Source organism: Malaclemys terrapin, chromosome 15 (genome assembly GCF_027887155.1).
Source record: "Malaclemys terrapin pileata isolate rMalTer1 chromosome 15, rMalTer1.hap1, whole genome shotgun sequence".
NCBI classification, from domain to species: Eukaryota; Metazoa; Chordata; order Testudines; family Emydidae; genus Malaclemys; species Malaclemys terrapin.
Window position 1 is genome coordinate 27,867,132 of NC_071519.1, and position 14,488 is coordinate 27,881,619.

Genomic DNA, 14,488 nt, shown 5'->3' on the forward strand with positions numbered 1-14,488 from the left:
AAGAAAGGAAAAGATGACAAAGAACGAAAATGTAATCAAATAAAAACTGAAAGGCAACACTTAACTGATTTTGTTTTATCTAATAGATTTTTATTAAAGACTAGCATTTCCAACCTCAGACTCAATAAGCAAGTTGAAGAACCCTGAGCCCATCAAACTGACTGACTGGGCCACATTCAGAATCAACCTCCTCTCCCAAATGGTTTTCTGGACTAGCAAGGAGTCTCCCCACACAAGGCGACTATTTACAAGCTGTTTCATGCTTAAAGTTTTCCGTTTCCTAAGGAAAAAAGCAGTTGACCACCTGCTTTCTGCCCAATACCAAATGCATCTCCTGTGGCCTAAACAGAAGTGGTGCCTTTACACACCAGTGACATCACCACAATTACTTTAAAATGGTAATTAAATTCAACCTGATCTTATCACTCACCTAATCCCTCTCTTCAGGTGAAAGGAACCCACATAAAAGATGTACACACACAAAATGCTCACCACCTGTGCCAATCCTCTACTCAAGCACACTGCTATAAACAAATCCATCCCTTCCCACAAAAGGGTGACAGGAGAAGAAAAACTGAAATTACAACTCTCCAAAAGGAGCACATTTTCCATTAAAAAGACATACATACACCAAGCCAAACACACTGGCTGTAAATACAGCAACAAATCCAAATAAGAGGCTGTGAAGATCTAAACACTGAGAATGCAACATTGGCTTCTCCTTCCCCAAAAAGTTCAGGAGATCCCTTGCTTAAAATTTAACCACTGTGTCCTATCTGAAAGGACAAAATAAGAAATGCTTCCCCAGCCCAACCTCTCCCCATTCTGCTCCACCTGGACAGTTCACCCTCCCACAGGTGTTTCAGGCAGCTAAATCTAACCTAGTCCTACAGATTCAGTGATAAACTGAGCTGCAATAACAAAGGGTCTGACTCAACAGTAGAATGAGCAGACAGTGGATCTAGGGAAGAGCAGGAGGGGCAAACCATTAGCTTCCCAAAGCCTGATGCAATAATAATTTCTCTTACAAGAACTTATAGTATCACAGGGTGTGTCACAAATATTTGAGTGGCATCTGATAGCTGAGGCACCCAAATTTATATTGTTATAATGAGTTTTGCAAAACCTAATATTAAATAGAAACATTTATATGAAAACAGTTTTCCCTTACAGTGTTTCCAACTCAAAACGTAACATCATACTAGTGCAGCCAGAAAGCGAAATAGATTACAAAGCAAAATAAAACTAGCTCTTTTACGGTTTTATTTTTTGCACTTCTCATTTATGCTGTTCGGCGGAGAATAGAGGAAAGTAAATTGAGTTTTAGTAATGTAAAGTGCTATGCTACAATTTGTTTGTTTTCAAAAGAAGTCCATAACATGTATTCAGGGTTTTCCTATCATTAATTAAGGCCCTGATTCAGCAAAGTTCTTAAGTACAAGCTTAACTTCAAGCACATTGAAGTCAGTGGAACAGCTGATGCACTTAAAAGTTAGGTATGTGTTTAAACACCTTGCTGAATCAGGCAGGGTGCAAGCCTCAGAGCTTTCCTATATGACAAGCGATTATTATCCAGCCTTTACAATGGGCCTGTTCGTCCTGGCAGAATTGCTGCCAGAGAAGAAAGCAGATTGGTTTCTTTTCCGTGGGTTTCAGCACTAATTCTGGGATCGCACGACCACAGTGTTTCTCACCTTTAGCCTCTGTCTTTCCCTCATGAAAACTCCACTCTCCAGAACAATGCCGCATGCGTCAAGGGGTGCACTGTTCCAGAAGGATTCTGGGATAGATTCCCGGAAGCTCCCCAGCCACTGGCTGCAAGCCAATTTCCTGAGTTTCTTTTTTCTCTCAAAAAGAGAGGGGGGAGGGAAGCAGGACAGGCAGCAGGTCATGATCACAGTGAAGCCTCTCACAAGCCTACCAGTACCCAGCAAACTCTCTAGAAATACAGGGAGAGACGAGGAGACCTCAAAGTTCATTCCTCCAGTGTACAATCACTGCACTGCTGCCTTGAATTACTGAACTTTACTTCAGAAGCAGAAGTGTCTAGTCAAGCTAACAAACCAGGACTGCATAGGAACTTGGGTCTTCGTGTTAGAGCTGAACCAGAGATAAGCTCCCTTATATAGAACAACTCTGAACAAGCCCTGAAGTAGTTCCAGACCACTGAATTACAGACCCACAGAAATTAAGGGATGGAAGAAATCTGCGGAGTTTAAGACATTCAGTAATCAGACTGGGGAGCATTCAGCACAGGCTAAGTTTCTACTTTTCCCACATGCTCCCACTGTGAATAACTCCTAGCATTTCTTGGTTTGCTGAAGATATCCTTCCATGCTTAAAGACCAAATCACTTCTGTACTATGGTAATAGGCACAGTATAAGAAATTAGACTGAGAAATGATGTATCTTGAAAGTACATCAAAAGAGATTCCAGAATGATGCAGACAGAGCTGCCACGTGACGCAATAAGATTTGAAATATCTGATTTTCTTGCACTCTGAGGTACCTTCAAACATGTACCAGGAAGCATCAGAAAGATCTCTCTTTCAGGGAAATAGGGAGGAATGGTGCTTAACTGAGAGAAAAAAGATAAAGCACTAAGTGATTACTATAACCTTATTTCTCTGCCAGATGCCCACCACAGTGTGCAGGTATTCAGCAACTGTTCACATACTTAACTCAACTCAATTTTTATTTGATGTTCACCCTTCATCCTACAAAAGCCAAAAAGTTGTTCAGAGGTAGTGCTGAAAGCTCACCTTGAACTCACCCCCTTGTACCCAAATAACACAGTAGATTGTGCATTTCACCTACCACTGCAAACCCACTGCAGGCTGAGATTCAACTCCAAATCTGACTGATAAAAAACCTTTGTGGACATTTTGTCTGAAGTGCCGTTGTGCATCAGCACATTTTCAAACTAGTCGTTCTGCCCTCTATGACTCCCAAATACCAGAAGTGATTAAGAGCTATATCAAATTTCATTTTCAAGTAATTTAAAATCACTTGATTTATTTGACTTAACGCGTCAGACTATTAAAAAGGATGCCTTTATCAGTCCTAAGTATGTTAAGTTAAATAAGTTCAGTAATGAGCAATTTGAACAAAAATACACAACCTGCAATACTAGAGACTGAAAATTACACTGCTCCAAAGTATCTCCCTCACTTACACACACACACTCTCTGCATTGGACCAGAGCCTAAAAAGCACCACCTAAGCCAAGAGAAAAATAATAGTTTTAAGATTGTGTGTGTCAAAACACACCAGGGCTAGGAAGGATTCCCAGCTTTCCAACAGTACAAAGCATTCCATTCTAGCCCTGAAGGTTGAAAATATATCAGGCCATAAATAGCACATTGTTCAGAGAACCATGTCGGGTTTTATTCCGGCTTGATTTCTAGCAAGATTTTAGTACCTGCTTTCTCAAAAACTGATGAAAGAAAAATATTTTGATTCAAACTTGGGCCCCAAACTTAGAAAAACATATGTATTTGCATAACTTTAGCCTCATTTACTTCACTCAGCCTACGCACATGCTTAAAGTTAAGCTTGTGTGTAAGTTATTGCTTGCAGGATTGCAATCAAAATTATACAGCTTGTGCTGGTGTGAGTAATTTATAACATGAAATTTGCTCAACAGGGATGAGCAAAAACTGCTTGCTTGACAGAAATAATCTTTAATTAGGAGAGGAATAGTAGCATTGAAAGCATTATGGTTACTTAATAGTAGTCATTTAGAAAAAAGTTGCTTTTTGCAGAACCCTAAACAGGAAGGGGGGGGGGAGAAAAGAAATCATAAAGCCATCTTACTTTTTCTCATGGAAAAAGTGCTGAAAGAGAAAAGGGAAGAAAAAACAAACAACTCCAAGAGTTGTTCTGCTCTAAAAAAAGGCTACTTAAAATGGCACATTGTTACCCAGTGATAACCTGCTATTGGGTATTATTAGTCAATAATGGGATCTCTGTACATATTTAGGAGTCGCATCTGCTGACTAACAAAACAGTAAGTTTTTCGTGCTCTCTTTTCCATTTAGTTCTGCAGAGCAACCGCAGCTCAGAGATGGAGCTGGATTCTGTTCTGGCTCATGTATGCACCAGCACATCTGATCATTAAGATTTAACAGCTAGACTAAATTTGACACTCACACACCCATGCCAGACCACTGAACAGCCTGCACCATCTTTATTACTTGTGTAACTTCGTCAGACACTTCAAATTTGACTCTCAGACCCCAGATCGAGTATACAGTGCTGTTGGTCAGGAAAAAGCTGTATTTTAACTTGTAAACTGAGCACATCTGAACTGGAGTCTTTGAGCTATAACAAATATGGAAGACTGTGATGCCATTTCATAGTCATTTTTCAGAAACAAAACAAAGACTTAAAAACAAAAACAAAGATTTGTGCTATTCTCACATTTTACACACACTCTCTAAACTGAGGAAGGCATTTGTTTGTTGAATTTCAAAGCCCCGAGAAGACGAGACTTACAGGATAGTGCCCACACGACCTGAACTACAGCAGCACCATTATGACCTTAACATACAGCTTCAGGCAGTCCTCTGTCACAACAAAGTTGGGTGAACATGTTCTGTACAAGAGGGATGGCTGAGTAAGAGGAACTGATGAGATTGCAAATGACAGGCGGACAGAGAGAAATGCAGATGTGGAAAGTGGCCAGCTATTAGAAACCAAGAGAGAATGCAGAGAGAAATATGGCATTTCAATGCACTACCCACAAACCCCTGCTGTGACCATATCAGCTTATCTAGGTTACTTTCACTAGACACTGCTGACCCAGTGCAGAAACCATCTATGGCTTAGAATGTATCCATTTAAAGATCAGTTTCCTAGGTGCAGTGTCCCCTTTGCCACCATCACCAACAAAATGTTGTGCTCTGCTTAGAGTTGTGGGAACCATGAAGTCCTCTCCTGAACAAAATCTGACAGCCCTTCAGGACAAGGGGTTTCCAAATGCAGGCTGCAGAGAAGAAACTGAGCTAGAAAGGGTGACCAAGTGATGCACATTGCTAGGACCCCTTGCAGCCATATAGAACTCTGGTACACTTGCGGTAAGGGGGAGGGAAACTGAACTGGGTGATCAAGAAAAACATCCATGTTATTTTAGTAGGAGTTCAGAGCAGCAGCCACAGCTGACAGAATGACTCATGGAAGAATTGCTCATGGCATTATTAGCTTTAGATTACTGACAGTTCTGTGAATGGATCTAATCTGCACCTTCAATGCAGGAACATAGGAAACTAATGACTGAAGAAGGCCGGAAAGCCTGTCTAGTTCAGTCCCCTAGTGCTGACCCCACACAATACTCTTCCCCCACATGATCCCATCAGCTCCAAAGGGAGTTTTGCCCAAGTAGAAAGCCAGTAAAGAACTCAGGATTTAGCTCATAATATTTTTAGTTCTAGATTCCACTGTGTTTTGCTTTAATATGGTAACATTCCTGTGGAGTGCTGCAGTGATCTTTTCATGTTATGCCACTGAGGGTAGTTTATGCATTTTTAAGTTTCAAAAATAAGCACCTCACCACCATAGTGACAGGCAAACTATAAAAATCCCACAATAGCTTTCCTGAAATGCCCATTATGAGTAAAGTTAAAGAGACTCTACCAATGGATGCTAGTATTGTTTTGGCAGCAAAACTGGCAGGAATGAAATAAGCAAAAATCAATCAAAAGTTAAAGGCAATAAATAAATATACCTTCCTCAGAGCCTTGAAAGCTACATGACTGTCTCCGATGGATCATCAAAAAAGGAGAGATTCCCAAAAGGTGGGGAGTCCCCACGGGAAAAGTCCCAACACCAGTACTAGCAAAAGCACCCTACCACTACAGGGAGGTATAGTCTCTGATAAGTAGGCTCAGAACATTTGGGATTTTCAAAAACAATGCTGCTGGCAACTTTGGAAAAGTGGTTAAACTGGCGCACGCTGGGGGTGGGAATGTTCATTGCTGTGCAGCAGTGCCCCAGACCTTGGCAAGCTCTCTCTCTGCAGCTGCCAGGAGATATGGGGAGGGGCTGGGGGGGGGGGGGGAGGGGAGAGAAATAGAACAGGCAAAAAAGAAAAAAAGAAAAAAAAAAAAAGGATGAAAGAACAGAAGGGAGGCATCAGTGCTCTTCAAGAACTTAATGTAAAAAGAAAACAATGCCTTGGTTTCCACACCAGGAGCTATATGAAAGATACTAACAATGCTGGTGGCATATCTTTTGCCAGCTTTGGGAAATAACAGTATAGATAGATGTATTCAGCTCTAGAAGAGGTGTATAAATACATGGAGAAGGAGAGAGGGGCTAGTGGAGGGGTGGGTGTCCAGAAAATACTGATAACTTATTGCAGTTTTGCAACTGTTCTTAGTCTCTTCTCTTTGGGCAGCTTTCCAAAGTGTGGGTTAATGTTTCTCAGAGCAGTATGGGTTAGGGGAGGGGAAGGGAAAAGCATCTCTAGGGAAGTTTCATCCACAGTTCAGCCATTCAGTACCACACCAGCCAAGTGCCTCAACTCTGTTCCATGACACAAGCGTTTGGATTTTTCCAAGAGCTGATGTCAGGGCTTTTCACGGAGAAAGAACTGCATTTACAGGGCAGGCAAGGAAGGAGGGTTTCCCCAGCAGCTATTCTCAATGTGGCCTTTGTGCTGTTCTGCTGCTGAAGCCAGGACCCTGCGAGAGAGCTTTTAGTCACTGTAGAAATTCTGCTAATAGGAGGGGACATTTTAATCAGACAAAACATTTTCAGCACCAAATACTGTTCTTCCACGAGCGCCTGACTTCCAAGGTTTAGAAGCATTACAGTTCCCCCATCTACAGGACTTGAAGTTACAGTCCTTTACTAGCACAAGGACAACTATTGTCTAGTATCTGCACTATTGGGTAGGAACAGCTATACAGAACACAAACCATAACTACAAAATACAAGAGATAGTAATGTAACAAACTGCTCAGTTTTCCCTCATCCCTGAGGCTTTATAAATGAAGCCTGAAAACAAGAGATTCAAGCAACAGTGTCAGGTTCATCTAGGGGAAATGATACATCAGAGATCCACAGCAAAACTCCATTCTGAAATCATTCTGGAGCAGAGGCTCCCAAACTGTGGTCCATGGACTACCACCAGTCTGTGGAGCCTAACCCCAGCATGTGCAACGGGGTAACCAGTCACGGGTGACTTGCTCACCTTTTTTCCGGGGGGGGGGGGGGGGGGGGGGGGGGAGGAAGAGAGAGAGAGAGAGAGAGAGAGAGAGAGAGAGAGAACACAGATGGAAGGGGGTGACAAAATGAATTAAACACACATGATCAATTATTTTCAAAAAAGGACAACTACTTTCTTAAAATTACTTTACCTGAAAGAAATTGCTGTAGCCAAGACAGATGTTATACCACTGTGAACTGGAGGGCAAGCATCCACAAAATTTGCCCATTTGCTGTATGCATCCATTGCATTGCATATTGAACCAGTAAGATAAGAGGGCCAAGCCCTTCAAATCCAGGAGTGAAGACTGTGCTTTCTTAGGCAAAGATTCTCAGACCTACAGAATTCATATTCGCACTTACTTCTTAACACCAGAAGTCAATTCTATAGTAGCCGGTTTGGTCCTATTAGAAAAGCTCTGAAAAAAGCCTTTTTTCATTTGAACTGCTTCTTGGCACCATGAGTTTCTGCTTGTGGGGAAAAGCCCAATTTACACCTCTCAGGAACACAACCAGTACCTTGTGTTGCATTTTCCTCCCTCCAGTATCCAATAATAAATAATTTAAAAATTTCCACAACCACAGATGGCCCCCCTGCACAAAGACCACAAAGCAAATAAGTTCCTTTAGATGACAGGGCCAGGCAGTCCAAGTTAGCTACAGTTTAGAAAAGCAGGTTAATTACCGTTGAAATGAAATGTTTGCTTTGCTTGACAATAATAGCAATACAAAGCTGGCTCACAGGAAACTCTCCTCTGCTACTCTTAGTCTTTAAGGTGCCACCAGACTCCTTGTTGTTTCTGCTACTCTCACACCAGCACCCAGCCTACACCTACCTACACAGGAACAAAAACACTATGCCAGTCGGTTTTATTCTGCTACACCAACCATTGGAAATTAACATGTTCAAATGCCATGGGATTTGCTTCCACCCAACACATGCACAAGGGCTTGGAGATCAGTCATGTTGCCTCAGTGTATCATGCAGCTTTCGTGTTGCATTAGAGAGACAGCCTAGTTTCCTTATTAATGCTGTATCTTATTTGTGGCTGTGGTAGACTAGCAGCACGTGAAGACAGCTTTTAAAATAGCAAAGACATGGGTTGGAAGGAGAAAACATGTCACATGTAATACCCCATATTTTGGAAGCCAAATTTTCTATATACTGTCTCCAAATATCAAATTTTGCTTTTGTGATTGTGTACACAAAGGTAGAAGCAAGTCTGAAGCCCCTTTGAAAATCTGTCTCTGAATACACATCTCATTAGGTAGTAGGTTTTTATATATATATATATATTATACACATACACACACACACACACACACCCACCCACCCCCCCCCCTACGGCAGAACAAAACCACACACAGACAGTACACTCTACAGACTCATTCATCACATCTGTCCTATACGAAAGTTCTAGCCACCAGTGAGGAACTGAGTCTGTTACCCAAGAATGGGTACACTCAGAGCAGCAACTAACAGACCAGTCTTGCTTACGGTTGCCAACTTTCTGACTGCAGAAAACCGAACACCCTTGCCCTGTGTGCCTGACCCCGGCCCTTTTCCGAGGCCCCACCCCCTGCTCACTCTATTCCCCCCTCCCTCTGTCACTCAGTCTCCCCCACCCTCGCTCATTTACACCTGGCTGGGGCAGAGGGTTGGAGTGCGGGAGGGGTTGAAAGCTCTGGCTCAGGGTACAGGCTCTGGGGTGGGGCTCAGGCTCCGGGTGGTGCTTACCTCAGGTAGCTCCCAGAAGTGGCAACATGTCCCTGCAGCTCACAGGTGTAGGCTCAGCCACAGGGGCGCTGCGCAGGAGTCTCACCCGCAGGCCACCCCTGTGCCTAGGGGCCGCAGGGACATGTCGCTGCTTCCAGGAGCTGCACGGAGCCAGGGCAGGCAGGGAGCCTGCCTTAGCCCCACCAACTGGACTTTTAGCGGCCCTGTCAGCAGTACTGACCAGAGCCACCAGGCCCCTTTTCAACCAGGTGTTCTGGTCCAAAACTGGACGCCTGGCAACCCTAGCTTGCTCCCACGGAAATTCACGGGAGTTTTGCAATGAATTTCAATGGGAGCAGCATTATGCCCCTATGCACAGGGACTTTTCAGCTCAGAAAGCTCGCTGACATACGAGCCTCAGCTCTATTTCCCCTATCCTATATCTAGACACTGGATTATACACAAACACCATTTCCCAGGGTTGCCAAATTATAGTAATATTTATATATTTTCCATTTTCAAAGTGTGACTTTATCTTTGTATTTATTGTCTTTCAGATACTGGTTTTTATTTTTAGAAGACTTTATTTTAATAAGTTGTTTTTCCCCCTTGCGATTATAAATGCACATCTAACTTAACCACAGCTTAATTCAGACATTTGACTGGAACATTTCCTTTGGTTTGGGAACTTTACACTATTTTTGTCAAAGTAGCTCAATGACACCTTAATTCAGAGAGTCAAGTTTCAAGGCCAGAAGGGACCATTAGCTCATACTGTCTGACCTCCTGTGACAGACCACAGAATTTCCTCCAGTTACTCTTGAACTGAACCCCATAGTTTATGTTTGACAAAAGGCATCCAAGTCTTAATTTGAAGACATCAAATGATGGAGAATCCATCACTTCTCTTAGCAGTTTATTCCAACAGTTAATGTAGGTTATTGGTCTAGTACCTGCTGGCACATCAGAATTTTTGTGCCAGCCAACCTGGGACTGCCTCTTTTCAGCCAAAGGGCAACCAAAGTAAAATGCATCCTCCACCATGCCCAAGCCCCAATCATAGAATATCAAGGTTGGAAGGCACCTCAGAAGGTCATCTAGTCCAACCCCCTGCTCAAAGCAGAACCAATCCCCAGACATTTTTGCCCCAGATCCCTAAATGGTCCCCTCAAGGATTGAGCTCACAACCCTGGGTTTAGCTGGCCAATGCTCAAACTGGACATATACTGCTCCACCAGCAGAATCTACAGCTTAGACAGTCTTGGGAATCATGACCACAGCGCTCTCTAACCTACAGTGTGGGTAGTAACACTTCAGTCCTACCTACAGCTTCCACTCTACTGGGTCCAAGTTACTGACAATTGTAGAAGACTTCTGATACATCTTGATTTGCAGCCCATTCTACTACTGGTGAAATTGCATTGGTGGTGAGTTAATGCTACAAAGTTGGCTAGCACAGATGCAACCACTGAGGGAGACAGAATAAACGAGACTGTCATTTGTAAGCCACAACATTTGAGATATAAACCAAGGAAAAAAAAAAAAAATCAGAAGTGAATTACATCTCTTTTTTTTAATCCCGCTAACGTCTCATCCTATTTGCTTCAAGACTTTCCAGAAAAATTTCTACCTTGGCACAAGATCACATGAGACGTTTCAGACAGATTCTCTTAGCTCTGGCAAAGGGAAATAAAGTAGGGTGTGTGTGGGGGGGGGGGGGGGGGAACCACACCCCACCAAGCTTATGCTGTAAAACTAATTTCAATCTTAACTATAAAGACAATAGTGGCTCTCCCTGGTATCTTATATTTTTGTATAGCACCTACAAACCCAAAGGAACCAAAACAAATGCACATAATATGCAAACCTTCTATCTTCCACACCACTGATATGCAGCCTGAGCTAGAAGCCAAGAAGCAAATGACGCACAGCATACTGCATGCGTGAAGAGTGCAATTTCTCCAAGTGTATTTAAGCAAGGCTGTGCTCCCTCGTATTTCATATTCCCCTTCAATTTGTTCTTACAGAGAAGTTTCAGTGCTGAATCTATGACAAACTACTGTCAGAAACTAGATCAAACACAGGTTCTGGCTTCACTGCAGGATCAAGTCCAGTGTCTTCGATTGTGAGTTGGGAAGGGGGAAAATAGAGAAACCAGTCTAGTTCAATAATAAAGCCATGAGGTTATAGTAACATCCTTTGGGATGCTCAGAAAGCATGTGACAACAACGTATCACCAGAGGTATAACCATTATACTTCTTAGGACATTTTTATATGAATATTCCCTCCCCTCCACCCCAAATTCTCCTGTGAAGCCATCTTAAAAGAAAGCCTTATTCCTGAGAAATATACCAGCTGTCGAGAGGTGGGAGCAGTTACATTCCTCAAGTCTCATGTCAGCAGGATGGAGATAATCAAACCATTTAAAAATCGCAGTGTCTGCTTCAAGTTTCAATTCAAGCTTGGCAGAATACATTAGTCCTCAGCACTTAATCCTTATTAAAGGCCCAGTGCAGTGGTAAGTACTCTCAACTCTCACTGACTTCAGTGAGAGAGCAGAGCTTGCAACAACATTCAGGATCATGTCCCAGTACTTCTCAGAGCTGCCTCTTCATGCCAGGGCCACCTAAAACATTGCCTTTCTAGGAAGTTCTCTTTCTGGACAGAAGCTGAGTGCCTCTTTTATAGCATAGTCCATCAAAGGAAACGCAGTGATGTGTTTTTCACACCATCTTCACCCTTCACGTCTAATCCCAACATCCATACATTAATAGATATGCTCAAATGGATACAATGAACCTCCCAACGCCATCACAAAGCAAGACAGTAGTGTCTTCATACACATCATGGTGCTGACATTACATACTGAATAAATAGTAAAATTATTCAGATTAATGCTGTATGAATTCTGTACCAGCAGCATTGCCCTGAACAGTCAGCTCAGCTCTCTTCCATTGCTGCTTTTGTTTTCAATAAAACCAGACCCGATTATAAATACAAAAATGGAAATATTATAGGAAAATATTTAAAACATCATCATCTCCTCTAAAATGGTTTCGCATGCACTGAGTGGGAAGTAATTCATCACCGCTCTCCAAAAGCATCAGATTATCCAATCTCACTTCAGGTAGATCACAAATGCTGGTAAGGAGGATGCTGCTAGCATGCATAAAGGGATGCAAGCAGTTCAGCATTGAGGAGTGCTGCCTACATTTTTTCCAAGACCTCTTTTCTAGCTGTCAAACCCTTTGTTCTCAAGCAGGCGTGCAGTTTCAAAATTAGTGTATTTAAATGGTAAATTAAAATACAACACAAAAAAAGAGCAACTGCAGGATCACAACAAAGGGGAAAGGGTTATTTCCATGCACAGTTAATTCTCATCAATATTACAGGAACATTCCTTTTCCCCCTGCCCCCGGCACTCAGACATGCTATTTTCTAGTCTCTCACCATATTCACATAACAGAGAGAGGGAACAAAGGCTTCCAGACATTACCTGGATCACAGGACAAAACAGCAGACAAAGGAGATCTCGAAAGGCTCATTACCACGGAGTAGAATATCAGGCCCAACTCCTCTCCAAAGAGCACAAGCTACCCCTCATTTTTGCCTTCTCTTTTTAAATGCTTTTTTCTTGGAAAGGCATTTGATTGTTTTACTGACCATCTGAGGGATGGGAATAAACTCCACCTCTTCTCTCCCATCTCCTCCCAACCATCATCAACAGAGACCCAACACTGCGCTACTAATGGACAGGCAGAGAACAGCATCCACGTACTCTTCTCTGGGAGAATGCATGCAGCAGGGCAGCAAAGGAGGAGAGCTGGGGTTTAAAACTCAGCATGTCCAAATATCCTGGGACCAAGAGGGATATTAAAAAAGGAAGTGTCAGATCACTCTACTGAACCTGGTAACTTAAATATGAAATGATGCACTTGTACAAGACGCTCAAATAGGGCTGCGGGGGTCTTGTCATCACACACAGCTCTGCCTTCCCCCCACATGCATATCACATGATTTATTTTGTTTACAGACATATTTAAAAGGCACCCACCCACAATGATACCTGAAAGCACAGAATTCTTCTTGGAAGAATGGACCTTCCCTATTGTTTTCAAGAGAAGGAGGGGAATAAAATCGTGTCTCTCTCTCTCTTTTCTGGAACGAGAGATCAGCAGGTCAACACAGAGGGCAGCAAGCTCGCTGCCCTTTTGGCTAGATGACTGGCTCAGCCCTAGGGAAAGAAAGTAGCAGTGGGATGGAGGGATTGTTTTCTTTTTCTGCCCCAATAACCTAATTAGGTTCCCGAGCAGCGCTAGCAGGATAGAAATTTCTTCACGCTACACTGTCTGTTTGTGTTTGATTAATGTAAATCTTCCCAGGGCTCTAACCATGCCACAGGCAATGTGATGGCCAGCGCTCCATTAACAAGCATCTACGCCACTGCAGACAGCAAGAGGAGACAAGGAAAGGGAAACACTCATTTAAAGCCTTTCCCTTGAAACCGTCTAATGTCACTAAAGAGGTTATGATAGTTTGCTCTGAATGCTGTTCCTAACTCAACTCCACATATTTCCCGTGTCACTGTCAAAAAGATGGAACTGGCTAGAAAAAGTGGTGAGCAACTTCACACACACACACACACACACACACACAAAAATCAAAAGGCCCATTCACCACAATTTCAGTGCTCCTCAGCCCAGTTTGTGTCAATACCAAATTGCACTGACCAATTACAGTCTGACAAAACCATGATCTCATCATGGCTACAGAAGGAATTAATGTAGGAGGCACAGAGCCAAAAGAATCCACTCCTACCTCTAAATCTATCTGTTCCACAGCTCTAAATATGCAAAAAATTCCCACCCATACATTCCCAGGGAATGCATTTTCCATGCTTCTAGATTTTTTTCCTGTGGTTTTCATTATAATTTTCTAAAGATTAGTGGCTGTACTTAGCGTGGTCTTCAGCTCGGAGACATGTGTGTGTCTCATTTTTGAGAGATTTCACAAAAATAAAAAAGACTCCAGCTCTAACAAGAGGGAAAACACAAAAGGTGGCCAGATGCTCAGAAATTCACTGGCCAGCACCTCATTGCACACAATCCCAGTCTACCCTAGAGAGCAGAAATGAAACAGCCAGTAATGTTTAACCTGTGCTCTTCAAAACACAAGTGTCCCAAGATATAATGAAATGAGAAAAAACAACCAAACAAAAACTTTTAATCCCAAAGCAGAGCCTGCACATCTACTTTATTCATGCATCACGTGTGCCAGAGAGCCACCCTTCCCTTCAGAACTGGAGCAGGGTGTCAAAAGACAGGCTATTTTTAACACTGATTGTTTGTTTTAAAGTCAAGAATTCCTAAATCTCCTCACTCCCTCCGCCACGCCCACTGACATTTGGATTAAAATCTATGCAGTAATAGTAACACCACAATAAGAGCGAATTTACCAAAAATACTCTCTTCAAACATTGATCCTAATATTCAACATCTTTGACTTCACCAAAGAGTTATCCTGTGGAAACAGTCACAGCCTACAGTAGTAGAAGCAATGTG

The 14,488-nt window shown here is 42.6% G+C and overlaps 1 protein-coding gene across 3 annotated transcripts in view; it reads right to left on the reverse strand.

Moving 5' to 3' along the window:
- Positions 1–14,488, reverse strand: part of ARHGEF12 (Rho guanine nucleotide exchange factor 12) — a 98,653-nt gene that overhangs the window by 60,837 nt on the left and 23,328 nt on the right. The gene's annotated exons all lie outside the window — the stretch shown is intronic.